The sequence below is a fragment of the Melanerpes formicivorus genome, unplaced genomic scaffold, assembly GCF_026170545.1.
Source record: "Melanerpes formicivorus ecotype bairdi unplaced genomic scaffold, bMelFor1.0.p_v2 SCAF_32, whole genome shotgun sequence".
Taxonomy (NCBI): Eukaryota; Metazoa; Chordata; class Aves; order Piciformes; family Picidae; genus Melanerpes; species Melanerpes formicivorus.
This window is the reverse complement of record NW_027142384.1, coordinates 7157810-7179651: the sequence shown is the minus strand read 5'-3', so window position 1 is coordinate 7179651 and position 21842 is coordinate 7157810.

Genomic DNA, 21842 nt, shown 5'->3' with positions numbered 1-21842 from the left:
CACATGAGTGGTAAAAGTGGATTTATCTTCAGCTGGTGACAGCAAACTGGTGTGATCCATGTCACCAATCCATTTGTGTATCCCAGCCTTAACCCATCTCTTTCAAAAACACAGTTCAGAAAATCAATCAATTACTCAACAAATAAATAAATAAATAATGTTTACATTATCAAGTTTAAACTCACATCACTGGAGAGGGAAGAGGGAAACTCAGTGTAGGAAGGAACTACATACACAGCTATTTCAGAAGGTAATGGGATAGGAGTACCCAGAGCAGTGAGAATGATCATGACAAGCAGATGGGGACCTCGTAACTTGGCTCAGTTCTTTCTGGAATTACATGTCTGGTCACAGCCTAAGACTGCAAGTGAAGAGCTAGAGGTACAAGTTTACCTACCTATCAGTCATCACACACATCTGGCCACACTCTGCTGCAGCACACCTTTGAGAAACAGTTCTAACCATGTTGCATCTGTGGTTTTGCAGACTTGAATTTGTAATTGCAGGCTCAGCATTCACTCTTTGAAAGCTGGCCTCTTGTATCTAATTTGAAGCAGTGCCCTGCCTAAGACTCATGAGCAAGGTGCCAGCTAAAGCTATGCAATGAGGCTATTTTTATAGCTGGAGAACAAGAGGCATTGCAAGGAAAAGACCTTGGCAGCCCAGATGGAGGACTACAGAGACATGCTCCAAATAATTGCACTTGCTATTAACAGCCCAGCTTCACTGTACTGCTGGAGTGGCAGAGGCTTTACAAGTGAGTCAGACCTTCATGAGCCTGCCACGTTTGCAAGTTGGCACAGAAAGTGCACTCCACTTTCCGCTATGTTTTTCCACTTGTTACTATGATGTGGAAGAATCTCAGCTCTCCGTTGCCAATTGATTAAAGCAGGGTATGAAGGAGAATCCCCAGATCATTTGCATATCAGATAATTGGAAAGCAGAAGCTCAGTGCTGTCAATATTTTTTTTTTCTTATTTCTTTTCCTTTGGGGCTCTCAGAAGCAAGTCTTGAAAACAAATTTCTTACCCTGAATGACATGAGAAACTGCAGCCACTGCTGCTCTCTGTAACAGAGAGCTTTTTGCAAGGGACTCAAGAACAGAAGGGCAATCTTTGACTTGCTTGAATTTCCAGTCACATAGAAGTTAAAGAAGGCAAAAAAAGCAACCTTCCACCTATTTCATATTTGGCTGTGAAAAGGAAGCACCAGCCTAATGGTGATTACAGCTTTAATGGTACAAGGTACCAAAGATTCCAAGCACTTTTAGAAAGAGTCAAGCATGTGATTCAGTGGCTCCGACAAGACCCCAGGCACATAATTTCCATCTGCCCCCACTATCTTTGTGCCATCAGCTTGATAAGAGGCTTGGAGTTATGTTGAAATGCTGGAGCACAGTGTGTAAATCCAACTTTGTTCTAACCGGGAAACAAATGGTTTTGTGACTAATGCTTGGGGTTTATTTATAAATTATAAATTATATATACACACACACACACACACATACCACTGCTCTTTAGCTGTGTGCATATGGGTTCTGCTGCCTGGATGGGCCCCTTCTGTTCTTAATGGAATCGCCTGCAAGTGTAAAAGACTTCCCACCCAGATCAGATTCCTTGACAAGGGCCTAAATGTAGCATAAACACTGGGCAGATATAGTGTTGGTCATTTGTAAAGAACCCCAAGCTGTCTGAAAGAGCAATGCATCATACTGATTGCTCAGTCTAACTCTGATTGTTGTCCCCAGCAGTGTGCTTTCACTAACGTCATTGGAGTTATATCTCTGTAAATAAGGTCAGAATATGCTTGATTTAAATTTTTTTTAACAAGCTGAGGCTGATCAATAGGTTTGGGTGTCCCTAACTGACCTTAAAAGCAGTTCTTATGCTTCTAAAATATGCAAGAGATACCAAATTACACATGTGTACACATGCCATGAAACACAAGCTTAGTTATTATCATGGTATCATCTACCACTTTTGTGTCCCAGAGTCCTCTTAGGCTATGTAAGGCACAACCAAGAAGTGATTGCCACATGAAAGAGCTAGTGTAATAGAAATTTTTAATGGATACAGGACAGATTCATCAGGTATAGAAAACACCAAGAGACAACTAACCCAATAGTGGTCTGAGGGATAGGGGAGCCAGCTCACCAGCTGCTTAATGTTAACATGACAGAGAAACTCCAAAAATTAATGTCTTCAGAAGGATAACTGTCCCACCCTGCATAAGGTGTGTACATCCAGATGCAGTATAGTCAAACAACATGGGAATAATGTTGCTTAATGGCAGGTGCCATCTGCCAAGTCAGAGAAAATCCAGGTGGGCATGGCCAGAGCTTCAAGAAGTACTACAGCTGCACAAACAGTTGGCCAGATGGAGCTTGAGAAATTGCTGCAAATCGCAGGAAGATTGTGCAATCCCGCTGCAAATGTTTTGGAAACAGCACTCATTCTTTTTTCTGATCACTCAGCAGGGATTACAGGCATAGTAACTTCATCTATCATTTTCACAAGGAGATAAGGGCAAGGACGGTGGAGGCCCGATAAAACATCTCTCCTTTCCCTGTCCTCTCACTTCCTCCAATGCAAACTTAAAAGCCACACAAAGCAGCTCATGTGAGCATTTCTTATCTAGTTAACACAAGGTAAGAGAATGTATAATTAGTTTATTGCTTCCTGCAGCTGTACCACCTGAAGCTCTGGTCTATCTCATCAAATATCGTAAATGGCTATAAAGATGGACAGACGCAGTCCTGTCTTGCAGAAAGGGACCTCTAGAGAACATGCAACCAGCACGGAGGTCTCGTTGCTCAGAGGCATTTTCCTGCCACCTTTTCAGAGGCCGCAAGATCCAACATCCACTGAGGACATAAGCAGGCTGCCTGTTACAAAAACGTTTTGGTGCGTTTAGCCCATATGTCACAGACCAAGGTATGGACAACGTTTGCTTCACATTTATTCAGGGAACTTTTTGCAGAAATACATCCCAGGACTCTGAGTAGCTTCACTTGAAGTGATAAATATTTCATTGTTTTCACTGCATAGAGCAAATAGTTAGACCTGCAATTTATACTAGAACCACGGCTATATCTAATTCTCAATCACCTAATCAAGCAATTCCTAAATTCACTATATAGTCAAGAAGAGAAGGACTTGAGATGGTGATCTGCCAGTCAAAGTTTCCTCTCTGGCTCTGTACCCTGATGTAGTTTGAATAAACTTACCTCTCTCCCAGTATTTTAGAGGGGAGGATGCTTTGCCTTGGAGAAGGTGTCTGTGCATCTCAAATTTCTGATTTGTGAAAAGTGACACTTCTAGAAAAGTCCACTGAAACCTTTGATGTGGTTACATGCAATACAAGTGCAAATGATTATAAATGAAAGGTCTGATTAGGTCTCTAATTGCTTATTGGAAAACCTCTAAATCTTCCACAGTGCTGATAGAAAGCATGTGGTGAACAGCATTTTCCAAACACACACACACACAAAAAAGAGAAAGAGCTATGTTCTCTTCAGCAGCACTCTATTTATACATAATTTGGTTGATTCCCTCCCCCATCCCCAGAGGCTCCTCTCTGAGGGTGTTTGAGGCACTCACAATGCATGAGCCACTGACAATATTTACTGAGCCTGGGAGCAATCAAGTAACCTATATGTCTGCTTCTCATTATTAAATATTCCAAACTTTTATTGAGATTATTAGAACCTATTTAATGGCTCATTGAACTTAGGAACCATGCAATTTTCCTATTAGCCATTTCCATCTAAATATTTGTGATAGCAGCTCATACAAGAAATAACAAAAGACAAAAAATGAGGAAAAGAGAGGCATTTCCTCAGCTGCTTGGGAGCAAGATATCTCTGTAACTCTAGCATAAACCAGTGGTGCAACTTAAAGGAAGCTAACTGAGAGACACAAAGCAAATCCATTTATGATGAAAGGAGAACCTGGCCATGTCTTTAAGGGAGTCTGCATAAATTTGGGTACAAGGAACTTTTCCATGATTAAAGAGAATATTTATAACTACTCACTTAATTTCTTTTGGGGTGTGGTAAGGAGCCTTCCAGTCGAATCACTACCTGGTATAAACAGATTTGTCTATTTCTAAATAGAATATAAGCTGTAATTTCAACATGTTTTCCATCAGCTTACTAAAACTGCACCTGTGGAGGAGATAAAAAGAAAAAAAATCACTATGGTTTCTTCTTTGAATGGAGTATTGATGGAAGAATAATAATAATAAAAAAGAGATGATGTATTTTGAGGAAGATACAGTCATGAGAGCTTGGAGACAAATTGATGCAACCTATCTGTTCAGATACTCTAAAGCCTCTATATTTTTAGATACTCTTGAAGTTTGAGCTACAGCCAGGGCAGAAATGCAGAAGGCAGGACTGTTCTCTTTATTTGTGACAAAGGACAGTCTGGCTACCAAAATGCTTCAATTCCAGCTATTTGGGTGCAATTCTCTGTACCAGTTAGAAAGTGCAAGCAAAATCAAAGCAGGAAAGATCCTCAGATGAACATAAAGAAGATGCAGGCTGTCAGGGCAACTGCCCACCATCTTGCTTCTGCACTGTCCATATTTCATGAAAACTCCAGTGCATTAAGGTGGCACTGAGCCCACATTAAAATGCCTTGTCACTAGACAGAAATTATTGGCCCAGGCTAATACTCTGATGCATGGCTTCTAGATACAATCTGGCTTGCACCCAGCTGGCTTGCAGTACTGGGGAAAAGCACCTGAAAACTTTCAGACCCATCCACAAAGAAACACTGAAATTCAAGGGCATAATCTTCAAAATTGCTGCCTCATTGTACAAACACCTCTAGCTTTCAACTTAAGGTTGTGTAGGCTTTTAATGTTCTGCTTGAGGGCTCTGTAGGAGTGTTGCACAATACCTACAAGAGTGACACTTAGCATTCAGCTTACTGCAAAACCTGATTAGGAATGTCAAAAGCCAGCTACTTTCATTTTGGAAAAGAGAGAAGGTGATAGAGGTGTATGCAAACTGTCACTGTCAGAAAAATGAATCAACAACTCAAAATGATGGGATGTTTAGTGTTTCCTGGCTTTTCCTTTTCTCCAAGGATAAAAGACTTGAGCTGAACAGGGAGGAATTCTACCCAGACTGCTATGAAAGCTGGTGTGGGACTGGTTATGTGCAATATATATAGGTATGACTGGAAATCTAAACATAGGAGTGACAAATCACTAGGCCTGGGAATTCTCCACTGACGTAGCTGTTATGATGCTGAAGAACAGCTTGGCTCCAGCTAAATTAGGTCATGGAATATTAGCACCTTTCCCTTTATGTCCCCTTTTCATAAGAAGATAATAATAACACAGGACCTACAGATAATAAGATTACAAAGCCAGTAATTCAAAAGATATATAATGGAAGAACTGAAGTCATGTAAGTACCTCCTCATACCATCCACGTAGTTACATGTAAGGGACATTTCTTTTCCAGGAAGTTTAATCTTCAAAATTAGTTCTAAGGAATCCTGTCATGGAGATGCAAGAAATAATAAACCTCCAAATGCCTTCCCCTACCTTCAGGTTAAAATCACTATAAAATGCACCAGTTTTTATCAAAACACAGCAGCCCTGGTGAGAGCTGTTCTATGCCAAAAGGCCAAACCTTGCAGAAAAATGGTAGGTTCTGAGCACTCTTTTACTTCTGCTGACTCTCTCTGAGGCAGGAAGGTGTAGAGATGTCTGGTAGCAGGCAGAGGGATAAGGGACTCTGGGATATACAGTAATGTATGTGCCCTTGTCTGCAAGTGCCCGAAGTGAGTAAGAGATTGGGCATGAAGAAACCTGATCTTTTCAGACAGGAACCTCAGGCACAGGAGTGTGGAGTAGTGACTAAGATAATATACAATGTGTTCCTTGACCTACACTCTCCATTAATATTGCCAGCTAAAGGAAATCAGTAATTAGTTGCCTACAACCCCCCACGTGATTGGCTACAAGCACAAAGCAGTTTAAGAAAGAAACGCATCCAACTTCCCAGCTTAACCCCAACTATCTGATACCACAGAACGGCCCTCTATGGTTCTTGGTGGTAGCTCAGCCAAGCCAGCACCACTCCAGCTATCCCCTGTATAGGCAAGCCCCCCACAATCTGCACTGTAGGAGGGCAGAGGCCTCAAGTATGGAACTTGGTCCATATTCAAAAGGAAGCATATAGATCGTGCCCTGACCTCAGAGGACAGACTGTAATGTCAGAAAACAAAGTCCCTCTCATACTAACTCAGGATAGGGAATAGAGTCTGTTTCCATAAGGTTCCCCTCTGTCAGTGCATGTGTTCTCTAATGGCCTTTCTTCAATAAACTCATCAATGAAGACTATGCCATCGCTTGCTTTCTCTTTGAAACACACCAAAGCAGGAACATGATCTCCAGATTTTTGCCTATGACAGGCAACCAGCTTGAATGATAAACTACAACAAAAATACAAGCAGGGAATCATAAGCACCATGCTGAATAACTAAAAAGAGTATTGCTTTTCAGACTATCCCTTTATCAGATAGCAAATTAGATATAAAGACATTTAGTTGAAAGTTAATAAGGTTTATGAAGCTAATAAGTCAATCTTGTAAGGAATATTGCTGACTTCATTGTCTGTGTTAAGCCAATCTCTACTTGTTAAAACTCTTACCCTGCTCTGGGTGTCATGTAACCTAAGAAGAATGACTGGACTTGAAAGTACCTTCTTCTTTCCAGTATATTTTGAAAATAGAGGTAGCATAATAAAACACAAGAATGTAAAAACAGTCATGCTAGGTCAGACTATAAGTCCACCTAGTCTCAGATCCTGCTTCTGGGAGGGTCTAAGAACAAGTAGAACAAAAAAGAGAGGACAAGGTGAGCATGTGGTGTCTACAACTACCTGAAGGGAGGTTGTAGCCAGGTGGGAGTCGGTCTGTTCTCCCAGGCAACCAGCAGCAGAATGAGGGGACACAGTCTCAAGTTGTGCCAGTGGAGGTTCAGGCTGAATATTAGGAAGAAATTCTTCACAGAGAGAGTGATTTGTCATAGGAATGGGCTGCCCAGGGAGGTGGTGGAGTCGCCATCCCTGGAGATCTTCAAGAAAAGACTGGATGAGGCATTTAGTGCCATGGTCTAGTTGATTGGATAGGGCTGGGTGATAGGTTGGACTGGATGGTCTTGGAGGTCTCTTTCAACCTGGTTGATTCTATGATTCTATGACTATTTCCCAGGGTAATCCTGCAGCCTGGGGATTTTTATCTCAGAAATATCCAGACTGAAAAATATCACTGAGTACTCAGAACTGTCCTGGTTCAGCACTTCTGGTCTTTCTGTCTTCATTATGATGGTACTGCACTGCCACGCTCCAGGATGTTTCTGCTTGGTCCCACACATACTTATAAGGCAACAGAAAGCTGACCATCTAGCTAGATGTGAGACTGGAGATAAAAAGGTAACCAGGATGACTGGAAGACCTGGGAGGAGAACCATATCTCTTGACTTCCAGTCCTGTGACAGCACTGTCTTCTCCAGTGCTCTCACTCTCTCCAGGATTTTGAAGGAGCTAGTTAGCCAATACACATGCTTCCTCTCATTTTGTCTTCTCAAGCCTCACTGCAACTTGACATCTTCCAGACAAACACAATAAATCTTCACTAACACATAAAGTGAGCAGTATTTATTCCTTGTGCAGTTCCATTAAAAACTGGACAAAGCATTATCAATGTTGATGGAATTTCCCCTTTTGCTAGCTGAGTGCAAGAACAGATGGGGCTCAGCTTTGCTACAAGTGATTGACTTCTCCATGTCTACCTTCCCTTGCTTTCTAGGGATAGAAAGAGAAGAGAAAAACTCTGTATCTGCCACAAGAGAGGAGACACCCAGAGACAAGCTTCAGCACTCTTATACGAATACCAAAGCTCCAAGTGCTGCAGCAAAAAGGGAACAGATAACAGACAATGCAAGACCTGAAGCCCTCTGAATACCTCATTGCATGACATACACCTGTAGAGAGTTGTGTATGTGTGTCCCCAAAATCAGAACAGTGACCAGAGCCCAAACTCTTGCATTTGTGTCCATACCACAGCTATGTTCAGACCATGGTTCTTCCAGTCACTTTCTTTGTCTGATAGGATTGGAAACTGTGCCTAATGCCTCAATGAGTCTAATCACACAGCACACTGCTATGGATAGGTTTTTGGATGAAATAGCTACTTTGAGAGTTCAGGGGCTGTGCATTACAAGTAGAAATCAGAAACACATTATCTGACTCCTTTTCCAGTTCTTTCTCCTGAAGGAAGTGTCAGGTTTTTCATAGAATCATAGAATCAATAAGGTTGGAAGAGACCTTAAAGGTCATCAAGTCCAACCTGTCACCCAAAACCTCATGACCACTAAACCATGGCACCAAGTGTTACGTTCCATCCCCTCTTGAACACCTCTAGGTCTTTGTGACCTTATGGTCACAAAGATTAGAAAGGCAGTATTCAATGCAGCTTTTGCTCTTTTCATCTCTCAATTTTTTAGTTTTCTTTCTGAAATGTGCAATTTAGACCTCAATGTTTGAAAATAAGCATATAAATGAATAATATTAATAATTGCATTGAGTTCAATAACATAACACACCATCAGATGAGGCAAGACTTTGGAAACCGTGGGAAATGTGAATGGCAATGACAGCTGTTGCGTAATGTTTCAGCACACAACAGAGAGCACTGATTGCAAGACTCAGTTTCCCTGATGCCATTGGGGAAAGTTTGCTTAATGGTATCAGCTAAGACCTCAGATCTTGAAATCACTGTTTTCATCTGATGAAGGAGAACAGGAGGTAGATCACTGAATTTCAGCACAAAGCTTAAGTGAGAGGCATGTATATGAGTTCTCTGGGGTGCAATTTTTAGTGGTGTCAAAACTGCCAGAAAGATAAAAGTATCTTAGAGGAAAAATTCATACATCTGCAGATGAGTTTCGTCTTTTCAGCTGGCAAGCACTGGAATCAAAAAGAAATACAGGAAAATAAAATAGGAAAGAACATTCATGTATCCTTTGCTACCTCTTCAGAAAACTCATCACATGAGAAAAAAAAATCATGCACAGGAGACAGCTTCTCTCTCAGACGGCTGTGATGAGATGAGCCATAGTGCCACTCATCTTGGTGTGCAAGCCTGCTCAGAGCCTTCTTGAAGGGATCCCCCTTGGTAAAATGGGACCTCACAGCACATTCTGCACTCTGGAATGTCATTATGTTATTACTAACACTTATTTGTGTTAGGGTAGCTTCCCACAGCTCTTCGTTTCCAGGTTAAGGACCTCATTGCATTTGGCATAGTACAGAGGGAAAATCTGTCCCTGAAGAGCTTTAAACAGAAAGTATTAGCAGTACCAATAACCCAAATCGACATTGCAGAGACATTTAATTTCTTCATGTCATCAAATCCATTGACTATGGGTAGGACAGAATTGGGCGGGGAGGGGGCAGAAACAAAACCACCAGCAAAAAATTGTTCAAATGTACACTTTCCATAATTTATGACACAACTGAATGTTTGTACATCAACTATCCTTACATGCATGTCTTCCAGCAACCACTAAACCCAGAATTCCACTGTAAAACAAATTCATTAGCACTTAAAGTCTATAATCTGCACTACTGCAATCACTTAAATTAGTAGCTTTCTTCCTTTCATTTTGTTGGGTTAGAGTCCTTTTTTGGAGCTGAACTGGCCACAAAAGGTGAAGATTTCATTTCAGTTTTTGTTTCAATATGATTTTGTAGCACATGTAGGTGGGCAAACAGAGCATCATTTTATATGTCACTCTAAAGAGAACTGCAGAAATGGAAGCAATGAAGAGGAGTGAGATTTTTAAGCTTGAGAAGACGTTGAGAAGTACATGTCTGTCTCTATCCTGGAGCTCAAGAGAGACTCATGTCCACTGTGACGTTTCATGCATACCATTAATACAGGCTCCTTAGTACTCAGTGAATGAAATTATTCAAATGCATTAACTTAATGAATGTTTTTAGTAAAGTTCATGCATGGACAAACTGAAAGGTTAACTCTGTCCTCTGGGCAAAGGGGAACAGGGAATAACATAATCTAATCGTGTTGCAATTCCTGGGGATCAGGTAGTTCAGATGCTTGAGAAAATGCAGTATCTCTACTGAAAATTCAGGGTGGTTTTAAGGATGTAATGTGCAGTGCTTTATACTGACATGTTATTTCATCAAGCTCAAATAGAGCTGGATTATTTGTAATTCCCTCCTTTCTCTACAATTTCCTCAACTGAGCAACCCCTGACTCGTGGCAACCATTTTATTGAGTGAAAAAAAAACATACTGTGGTAGTAAGAGACTCCGACTGGACAGCAACTACCAAAACCCAAACCAGCTCTATTTCTAAGATTTGTAGCATGTCACTGACATATCCAGAGCCAATGTCTCAGATTTTAAACTAGTTATTGAGGAAGTCTTCCTTGCTTCCTTGTCTAAAAGCCAAACCACATCCAGTGGCTCTGAATATTATTCTTTTCACTTTCACTAGGAAACATGACTGCCATAGTATAGTTTCCCAGAGATGGTTCTCTTTCTCGTGGAAATCATAGAATCATAGATTGGTCCAGGTTGGAAGGGACCTCCAATCCAACCCCCTCTGCAGTCAGCAGGGACATCCTCAGCTAGATCAGGCTGCCCTGTCAAGATTCACTTTGAATATCTCCAGGGATGGGGCCCCAACCACCTCCCTGGGCAATCATCACCTGCTTTGCCAAGTTCACTTCACAAGAGTAACCTCAGCTCTATGACCTTCTCAGCAACCAACATCACAAGCAAGGACACTTAATCACTTAGATCACATCCAGCATTTTCTATTCCTTCCCTTCTTGCCCATACACCCCATTTCCAGACATCAGAAAAAGCCCCTCATGGCAGATGGTGGTAAATGGCAAATCACTCACCATGCACCTCTGCACCAATTTGCTTTAGAAAATGTTCAGGCTTAACATTAATAGCATTGCATTTTAAAGCCAGGTACTTCACACCAGACATTTGAATGGATGGGTTGATTCTCAGGCTTTCTGAGCACCAGTTTCCCATCAGCAGGTTATATTTTTGCAGTATATTATTCACAGAGTAGATGTCCCAGATAAAATGTGGTCCTTGGTAAACAAAGACAAAGGAGAATAAATCAACACATAAATCTTTCAGCAATCTTTTTATTTTGATGTAGCTAACCACAAATATGCATCTTTAAAATTGATTATTTTTTTTCTCCTTTAGGGTGAAGTGTGGCTGCATTTTTAATTTTTTTTTCTTTTTTTTTTTTTTTAGATACATTTTATAATTCTATAAACTCTCTTTGTCTTGGATGTATTTTGAGTTTAGGAGTCTTGGCCTTCTTTTCTTGTCATGGGTTATAGCAGTTAAACTAAAGACTAAAGCTAGTGAACTCCCTCAACTTAAGATCCCAGACATGACTAGCCAGGAAGGGGTTGGCCTCTTGTCCCAGGCAACCAGCACCAGAACAAGGGGACACAGTCTCAAGCTGTGCCAGGGGAGGTTTAGTCTCGAGGTGAGGAGGAAGTTCTTCACCGAGCGAGTCATTCGTCATTGGAACGGGTTGCCCAGGGAGGTGGATGAGTCATCGTCCCTGGAGGCGTTCAAGGGGAGATTGGACATGGCACTGTGTTGATAGGTTGGACTCGATGATCCTCGAGGTCCTTTCCAACCTAAGTTATACTGTGATACTGTGATACTGTGACTTCAAGAAAAGAACAGACTGCACAAATGTTCCTAAGAGAAATTTAATGTAGACTACTGGGATTATGATATTTATTGAAGAATTATACACAGTCTCAGTATAAACTTGCGTTTACCTCGGGCAATATCAAAATGAAGAGCTTCTTCAGTCTCTTCAGGACCAGAATGTTTCCAATGCTTTCAAATATAATTTTGATTAAGAATACTCTGGTCAATCTTTTCAAATATAATTTTGATTAAGAATACTCTGGTCATTGTGAGAGGTACTTTCCAGGTCTCAGGATGATCTTTAGGCTCTGCACAATCCATTAAAGGATGTGGACTTACCAAGTAGTGAGAAAGGCACTACAGTCTTCAGTAATCGATGCTTGGATCTGCTGATGCAAACTGCAAGATAAGAGTGAGGTAGTATCTATGCCAACACTCAAATCAGACAGCCTTGTGTACAGTCTGTTTATTTTTGTAGTGAAGTATATTATACTGCCAAAAGGACACTTCATCATCTATAATAAATATTCATCTACATGTATCATGCACTTGAACTGCATGAATGATGAGATCAGAGTACAGAAATGAATGAGAAACTCCTAAGATAAATGTCGCATTTCAACGTTGTTGTTGCAGATAAATTGCAGATGGATATAAACAAAGTCAATTATTTCATGCAAGTGTTCCTTGACTCTAACATAAGCTGTTCCTTTTTACTGACTCAAATATTAAACCGCATCACTTACCACTCATCAAAGAATGACAAGAAGAAAGAGTATGAAGTTCCACTAACTGTGGATAATTATGCGCAGTAACACACATATTTTTCCCCAAAACAAAGGTCACCTACTATGGTGTAGAACAAATCCTCATCTGTGCTTACAAAATTAGCTCCATTAACCACAGAGGAAATATTTTTATTAGTGCTATCAGAGGAGGGAGCATTTAAATTGAATTTCCACTTGTAGTTATCACCCAGTAATGACTGAAGGATAGCAGAATATTATCTGTGTGACCAAGGTCTAGTGAAAAGGGAAAACAATTTTAAACAAAACTTTAATTTTGATGATTTTTTTTTTAATATATAGAGCTTGGATTTGCTAGATATTGAATATGGGTACATATATTCTAACTTTTTTACTGTTATCCTTATATTTTTTTAGGGAAGGAAATATTTTTCCTGGAACAGAATTTTATTTAGTTTTAGACAGTACAAGAGACCATGAATATGCAACAACTGCTTTCCCTCAACAGCATGAACAGTACATGTAAGAGCTGTAATTTGTAATACACCCAAAAAGGCAAAGGTACAGAGCTAGGGAGGTCCTATTTCCTATGTTCTGTCATCTGTGAATAAAACAAAACAGAAATAGGTTATCCTGAAGAAGTTGTTTTAAGATTTAATAACTCAGGAGAATCAATTCTGAAAACATGTTTTATGCTAATCAGGAGCCACAGCTGGCGGTGTCATGGCACTGTCACCTCCATTGCCAGACATTGTGTTTCGAAGTTGCATATAACCATTCCAGTCATAGTTTGTTAAATACTTTTTATTTCCCCTCTTCTAACTAGAAGTTTGGTGTCATTTTAACATTAAACCCTGAACAGACTCTTAAGGTTCAGTCATATAACTGAATGCAATCACGTTGTAGGTGTTTATCAAGTTAACTCTAATTGCTCTCCTGCAAAACAGAGATAACCACCTGTACATCACACTTGGTCCACACAACCCCAGTCATCTCAGGTAAGGCAGCTCAATTTACCGCATCTCACAGCCAAGGCATCATAAAATACAGGGCATGGTCATTTGTTCAAACAGCTTCAGCTCCACATTTATCCATACATCCAAGTATTTCTCTCATGCTATAGCTAATATCATGACCCAAAAATCCACTAAAGTCAACTATATCACTTGCACAAAGAAGAATTTGAGCTTTAAACTTTCACTCTTTCTAAGCACGCAAGGAGCTCATTCTGCCAACTATTGACTCCAGTGGTAGATGTGTCCTGTGTGTTGCCTTCAGGGCTGCACCACTCCCTGAAAAAAGCGGTCATGAGATGTGAGGCTCGGTTTTCTGACTCGTGTCTCCATGACAAGAGCTGGTCAGCTCTGCCTGCAGTTTTACTGTATTGTGGGTTGATGAAATATAGGAGAATAAACAGAGATGTGGTTCTCTCGAAAGCCACTACATCTAAAATCTGGCAGGCTGCAGTACTTTACACCACCAGCCACTGGGTCATAATGTCTAAATACATTTCACATAGGAAATAGTCACTGAAAAGTGCAGTCAGCATTTGTAATAAATAAACTGCAATAAATTGTTAACAAATAGTGAAAGCATTACATTCTAGGATGCAGGATCCTACATCTTCCATTATTTAGTAATTTATTATATGAAATCCATTGACCTTTCCAAGCTTTCCTTTTTCCCTTTCTTTTTTTGGTGAAGCAGGAATGTTAATTATGCTTTAGCTTTTTTTATTGAGCAACATTAGCATACAAATAGGTCATCAATAACCAATTACAATCTCCATCTCAGGGAGAAGATAACTACGATATTAAGTGTGGCTACCCACACATACACACAAGCAACTCACAACTGAAAAAGAAACCAAACAGGAATGCACAGAAATAAACAGACAATGATATATGGGAAAATACCAACCTAGTTCTCAGGCAGGGCATTCAAAGAGGTTCTTCTTATTCATTGGCCAAATACAAGTCTATCAAAATAACCCTAGTTTTCCCCAGGCTGCCCTGCCAATAACTCCAGAGATTAAAAATCTGTTCAGCTCTCATGCTGGTAACGTTTATGAATTTTATTCAGGTGGAAACTATCAGTTGTGTCAAATGGCACTGACTTATGTCTTGAGCAACATTTGACTTATTGCCAGTGAAACACTAAATATGTTTGCTTCTTTTTTATAGTGGAGGACCTATATGGGAGAAAGAGTTATTTGTGGAGTTTATCACTAAAAGTAGGTTTGTGCTAAGGATGAATAACAAAACAATCACCACAATATATGTTTTTTTTTCCTGCAACTACAATATCTTGCTGCTGAGGCCTTCATCTGAGACCCAGCTTAAAGCTGAATTTGCACTGATTTAACTGAAGGTGTTATTTTAAACCTATTTTGTTGTACCAGTTTTCCTTAATATTGATAGCCTATGACTTCAAACGCAAATAGAGGATAAATCAATGTGTCCACACAAGATACTTCCACATATTTACCTAACATTTTAATCTATTTAAACTTAAAATTAGTAATATCTAAACATAAAGTCAATCAGTCAGTGAAGTTGTAGAAGTCACTGACCCTCAGCTGAGATGCAGTGAATGCTGATTTCATAGACCATTGTGAAAAAAGGTAAATATCTTTCTTTAAAGCCATCTTTGGTTGAAGGATGATGTCTTGCACTGCCATGCCTTGATACCTTGCAAGGGTCTTGTCTGAAGCATTTTGTGCATATTCTGCTCAGGGATTACATGCTTTATGATAAAATACTGAGTAAACAACTTGAATTAATGGAGGCAAAGCCTACTGAATAGAAAGCTGTTGCAAGTTGTCTTGATATCCTGCCTTATGTTTTTTCCCATCAAAAATGATAAATAAATCTTTGGAAATCACATGAAACTCACTGTACAGGGAGCTTGCTTTTATTTAGAGCTTCAGCAGACAATTTTTATCAAATTCTGCCTCTCCAGCTGTGGAGATGGTCCCCTTGGCTTCCCATGTTGCCTGCCAGGATCAAATGCCATCTCTGACAAAGCCACAGAAACACATGGACATCCAGCAATAGACACCACAGTTTGCATCCTACCATTTCAGTTTAACTAAATACAAACGCAGATTAAGTTGTGAATTTCAACAGCCAAAGTACCAGCATTTACTCCATTTTTTCATCTTTTTTGTGAGAGCGTTATCTTCTCAGCTGCCCAAGAGGATTTATTACTGACACCTTCCCCTTAACACCATTTAAAAATCCCACCTCTTTTCCAGGTTTCCTCCAGTGCAGGTAAGATATGAGCTGCTAAAGCTGCTAAAGCTGTCAGAGGATTTATCTGGTTTTAAAATCCAGCATGACATGCCTAGAGAGTGACAAATGCATTTTAACTCCGCTATTCTCTTCAGTTCTTGTAAAATCTCAATTCCATCCTCTGGCATTTTAATACTTTACCACTGAAACTCTGCTTGTCACATGACTTTCACTGGTGATGTTAGTATATGTGTTTATGACATTGCCAAGGACCGTGCAGAAGGAATTTTCCATACCTTGATATCAGTGCTACAAAAGAGCATGGAAAAGACTTGAGGAAAACTATTCAAAGGAGCAGGGGTGCAGTCCCATGAGATGGGCTGAACCAACCTAACAACTCAATGTCAACACTTTGGAGTTGACACTGTGGCTCTCCCCATCTTCCCTCTCCTCCCTATGCCACTCCCCCTCCTCCCTACTCTTATCTTGGGCTGACTCCGATGTACTCTGGGCCACCTCTTTTCACCTGTTCACTTTGCTAACCCAGCACAAACTACACTGTAGGTTGGAAGGGAAAGATCAGATGATAGTTTCTGCAGGTTTAGTGAGTTACAAAAAGCACACTGTAAGGAATTTCAAGGACCAAAGTCAATACAATGGAGAAATGAGGCTGTATAAGCAAAAGGAGGGGAGTGACACACATCCTTCATGGAAAGGATAAGTCATCCAAAGGCAAATCTTGATTGTGTTTCATCTAAAGCATTTCCAGTCATTCTGAAGGAGTTTGCTGACCTGTTCACAGGTCTTTTGATTTGAGTATCCAAGTGGTACTGTCCAGAGAGTGCTGAAAACAAAGAGAATCTGTTATTGTAAAGGAACAATTCGTACACAGACTTCCCCTCTGGTTACCTTCATGCTTTTGGAAAATACCTCAGGAATAAAGTTGTATGAAATTAAAAGGATCTCAAACTCTCTACAGTGAGAGGTGGCAACAGGAAATTGTTCTAACCTGCTAACAGATTCTCCTGGTTTCATCTGGGATAGAGTTAATTTTCTTCCTAGTAGCTGGTGCAGTGCTGTGTTTTGAATTTAGGATGAGACTAATGTTGATGAAGTGTTCAAGAGGGGATTGGACATGGCACTTGGTGCCATGGTTTAGTCGTGAGGCTGTGATGACAGGTTGGACTTGGTGATCTTTGAGGTCTCTTCCAACCTTGGTGATTCTGTGATAGCACACTGTAGCATTTACACTAAGTCAAGGACTTTTTATCTTCTTGTGACCACAAGTGCGAAGGCTGGAGTGGTCCAAAAATTTGGGAGAAGACACAGCCAGGACAGCTGACTCAAACTAGCCAAAGCATCATGTCCAGTATGTAAACTGGGGTGAAAGCTGGCCAGAGGCTGATTTCTGCTCAGAGATGGTCTGGGTGGTGAGCAATTGCTGCGTTGTGCATCATCTGTCTTTACTTTCTCTTTTTGTTGTCTCCTTTTTTCATTATGATTATTTTTATAATATTTTATGTAATTTCAATTATTAAACTATTCCTATCTCAATTAACAGATATTATGGTTTCACAAGTCTCCTTTCCATCCCATTTCAGTGGTTGGGGAGCAAGTCACAGCGTGGTGTTTGGTTACTGTCTGGAATTAGACCACAACACATTATTTCTCCATAATTAACAGCACAAGACAAGTCTTACAAGAAGAAAAGGGACTTTTCAAGCCCTTCTCTCTATCATCTTATTTTGGATTTCTGGACACTGACAGGGTGCTTGGTTGCATGGTTTAGTTGGTTGGGTGGTGTTGGATGATAGGTTGGACGCGATGATCTTGAAGGTCTCTTCCAACCTGGTCTGGTCTGGTCTGGTCTGGTCTGGTCTACTCTTCTCTTCTCTTCTCTTCTCTTCTCTTCTCTTCTCTTCTCTTCTCTTCTCTTCTCTTCTCTTCTCTTCTCTTCTCTTCTCTTCTCTTCTCTTCTCTTCTCTTCTCTTCTCTTCTCTTCTCTTCTCTTCTCTTCTCTTCTCTTCTCTTCTCTTCTCTTCTCTTCTCTTCTCTTCTCTTCTCTTCTCTTCTTTTCTCTTCTCTTGCAATCTGATACACGACATTCATGCTTTAATATTGACATTTTTTCCACTTAAAAATAAAAATATTTATTTGAGTCTCCTCTATTTAAAATAGAAAAGATCACCCAAATGACCATTTTTATGAAAAAGGAAATGGTAAGATTTTTAACTTCACAGGAAATCTTTTTCTAGAAAATATGAGCTCTCTCTCCCTCTAATTAGATAGATTTAACACTGCCTTTATATCATTGTACAAGCATGTGCCAAGGCAAAGCTTCCAAAGGTAATTATATTGCAACTCCTTTTCAAGATATTCCAAATCAGCAGCCCAGCCCAAAGACATCCATCCCAATTGTTCTCTGATTTTAGGACTGCTGAACATTCACACTTAATCTTAAGCAGACTTGTAGAACCACAGCTGTTATTAAACCAGAGTGATGATAAATCTTAATTAACCAGTTGTACATATGTAAACAAATAAACTAATCATATCTCCCTGAATTGCAAGGGGTAGCTTTTGAATCAACCACAGTAGAAAACACTTTTTTTTTAACTTCTCACTGATTACAAATTACAGTAATAGAAAGCATGCAGTATGAAAACAATAGACTTTTAACCACTCTTTAAAGTTTATCTCCATGATTTAAACTGAGAAAGAGGGGAGTAAATGCAGGTTCTTATGCCTGTCTTCCTAGAACTGAGACATAAGCTGGGCTAGTAAGTGACTACTACTAGATAGTGTTGGGTGATAGGTTGGACTCCATGATCTCAAAAGTCTCTTCCAACTTAGTTTATTCTATTCTATTCTAGTCTAGTGTAGTCTAGTCTAGTCTATTCTTCTATCTCATTTAGTTAGGGTGCTCTGTGTGGCAAATCCATCTCAGGGGAATTCCACCAACTTTTTTAATGTTGCTGCCATCCCTCTGAGAAATAAAACAAACCAGAAAAGTTGCGATGGCAGCTCCCTGCTGCTACCTTGGCTTTGCTGGCAACCACTTTCAGATATTTCCAACGAGTACCATTATTCTGTTGCAGTTTGAAATTCTGACGTGATCTGTGTCAGTGATTCAAAATCTTACTAGTCTTCAATAAATGTCTACAGATTGCACCTACATAAATGCAGAATTCCGCATCAATATTATGGGCAGGCTATCCTAGGGCTATTTCAATGACATTTTTGTGCCTCTGGCTGCTAGGTCAGTAGCAGGAAAAAAAAATCTTCTTTTAATTTACTTTTAAGTTGATTAAAACTTGATGGTTCTATGATGTTTCAGCAACTCCATTAAAGTCCTCAATTCATTTTACACGAGCCACTGGGAAAAAAAAAAAAGGCAAACAGCTGATGATGTGAATTTCTGAGTCTGCCTTGCTTTGGCTGCATTTGGTCAACCAAGTGAAGGCAAGAGGCTATGACATGTTATTGCTCATTCTCACACAAGAGCAGAACTGTAAGTGTGGATTTTATCTGATTAACGCAATGGTGTTTCTGAAATGACTAACAGCTACTCACCAAACAAAAACTGATATAATCAGATCATTTTTGATGCTGTTATCCCCAATGGAGGAAACAATGTCACTGATTTTAGATGCAATGAAATTTAATTTCACCTAGAAGTGTTTTCAATGTGATGAAGCTAAACTGCTTCGATAGAAGAGGTCAAACAATTCCCTTGAAAACAGTTTGCAGTACAAGAATACATTTGAAAAGAATTCATTTCAGTTTCTGATTTCCTTAATAAATGTTGATTTCTTTAAACAAAAAACCATAAAAGAAAATTAGTCTTTTGGTTTGGTTTGGCTTGGCTTGGCTTGGTTTGGAGTGGAGAGTAGAGAAAGATTTTCGCTGGGAACATTTCAAGAGAAATTTTTATTTCACAAAAAATCTCAAAAAAGAAAATCTTATCATTCCTCCTGGTATGTCCCTGAATACACAAGAAATTACACAAAAGTGTTCTGATATTCCTTGCAGTATCAAAATATTGATACAAATAGACTTTACTAGGAAAGATAAAAGTACTCTCTGGATATTAACTAAAATATTGAAGCAAGATTAGACAGCAGAGAACATTTGCTTTTCTTAAGGTATAAGGTATCTCACATGGATAATTTCACTCAGGATATTTTAATTGCTGCAGTGAGAAACTGAGATGTAATTTTGGCTTTGTAACTCACTGACTGTTTAATGACAGCAAGGAAAGAAGAGCTGTCAAGCTTTCCAGTAGGGAGCGGTTGAAAATATTCATCTTTGTTATATGCTTAATTATAAACTTTACCCATTGTACAAAATGTGCTATAGATTCAAGAAGTTAACAAACTGTTAACACAATGAGGGGATATACATTAGTAGGAAATTCTCACTGATGTAAATATTAGCCATTTATGTTTGTCATGTATACATGTCCAAGGGAAAAAATCCTAGATTATGTTTGAAAATTGTGTTAAAATAATCCCAGGGATGCAATTAGCCTACTCCACTTAAACCAAGAAAAATAATCCTGGACTGAATGTCACATCCACTTTTCCACTAGCAAAGTGGGTTCTAGAATAAAACTGAGATGGGGAGCAAATTGCAAGTATCAAATACAACCAAAGGAAATGCATTGAAGAAAAAAAAAATCAAAACTACACATATTTTTAAAGCTATTTGTATTCAAGACACCTATTCCTTCTCAGTTTCTCCCTCTCTTTCCTGTTTAGTTTCACTATAAAGCAGTAGGCACCAATCTGCCATTGGATTTTTATGATGCTTTGTGATGCTTCTTCTATGAAATTTCCCTTTGCCTAGAATTTGCTGAACAATCTTATATTCCCAAAAGTCAGTGCACCTCAAAATCACAAATTCCTATCACAGGCTTTCTGCCTGTTGCCATGTCTGAGTCCCACTGACTCATCCTATTCCCAGAGGGCTATGCAAAGACTTCTGCATTTTAGACCAAAGAGAAGCACTTCCAGAATTTGAGTCCCCCACTCACCATTCAGTGCATTTGTCCTTCCCTCCCTTTTTCTCCAAAATGAGGTAGGTAGAGTTGTATTTCACAGGTTTTTCCCCACCAAGAGAAAGGGACACACTTTTACAGGATTCTCAAAAACCATTGCCCTCAGCCTCTGACTCAGACACAGATGTAGAGTTGAACCTCTGAGGCCAACATTATACATAAGAACAAGCCCTCTCTGACCATGAGCTGCCACCTCTCCCCCACCCCAGTGATGACATGTTCCAACCATCCTCATGCAGCAGAAATAGAGGACATGAAGCTGCAGGTAGAGACATTTTGCCTTGCCAATTGGATGAAAAACAAACCCTTGTTTGTCTGAACTGTGATCTGAATTTATTCAGGAGCAACAAACACAATAGGATAGGTGAGAAGGAAACATAGTTGGAGGCACGAGGGTCAGGACTGCTCTTTTTTAGGACATGGGTACATTGATAATGTGTACTAAGAAACTGCATGTACATAACATGTCTTCTGTAAAATATGTCCTGGGGGACAGCACATCCCAGAAATGTTTTCTAGAGTATCTTCCAGCTGAAAATTTTCCTTCTCTGTTAACTTCAGTAGAGCATTCCTAGAGTAAACTTAACTGCAGCTACCTTCCCTACAGGGCAACATAGACCCCCCTCAGTTCTGGAACAAATGTTATAGGAGTGTCTGTGTTGCCTTTATCTAATATATGAATTAAATCAAATGATCTGGCAATCAGTTAATTTTGGAAGAAGAATTCTCATCTGCACATGCCCTCAGCAAAGACCAGGTTTCTTTTCTTGTCTGATCTCTCTCTGTGCTCTTTAAACTCCACGTGAAAGTGTATCACCCTTTAGCTGTTCCTCAGCACACAACCCACTACTGGCATGCAACCAGTGAAACTCCAACCCATAACAACGATCATTGCTCTTGCTATTACAAGAATCCTGTTCAGCTTTGGGGGTGGGTGGCTCAATCACAACTTTCCTAACAGATCATCCAGTCCAATGAACAATTCACTTTTGGAGCTACAGATTAATGAATTGTAGAGGGATACCAAATGCTGCCCAAACACCTCCGAGGAATTATTTTTG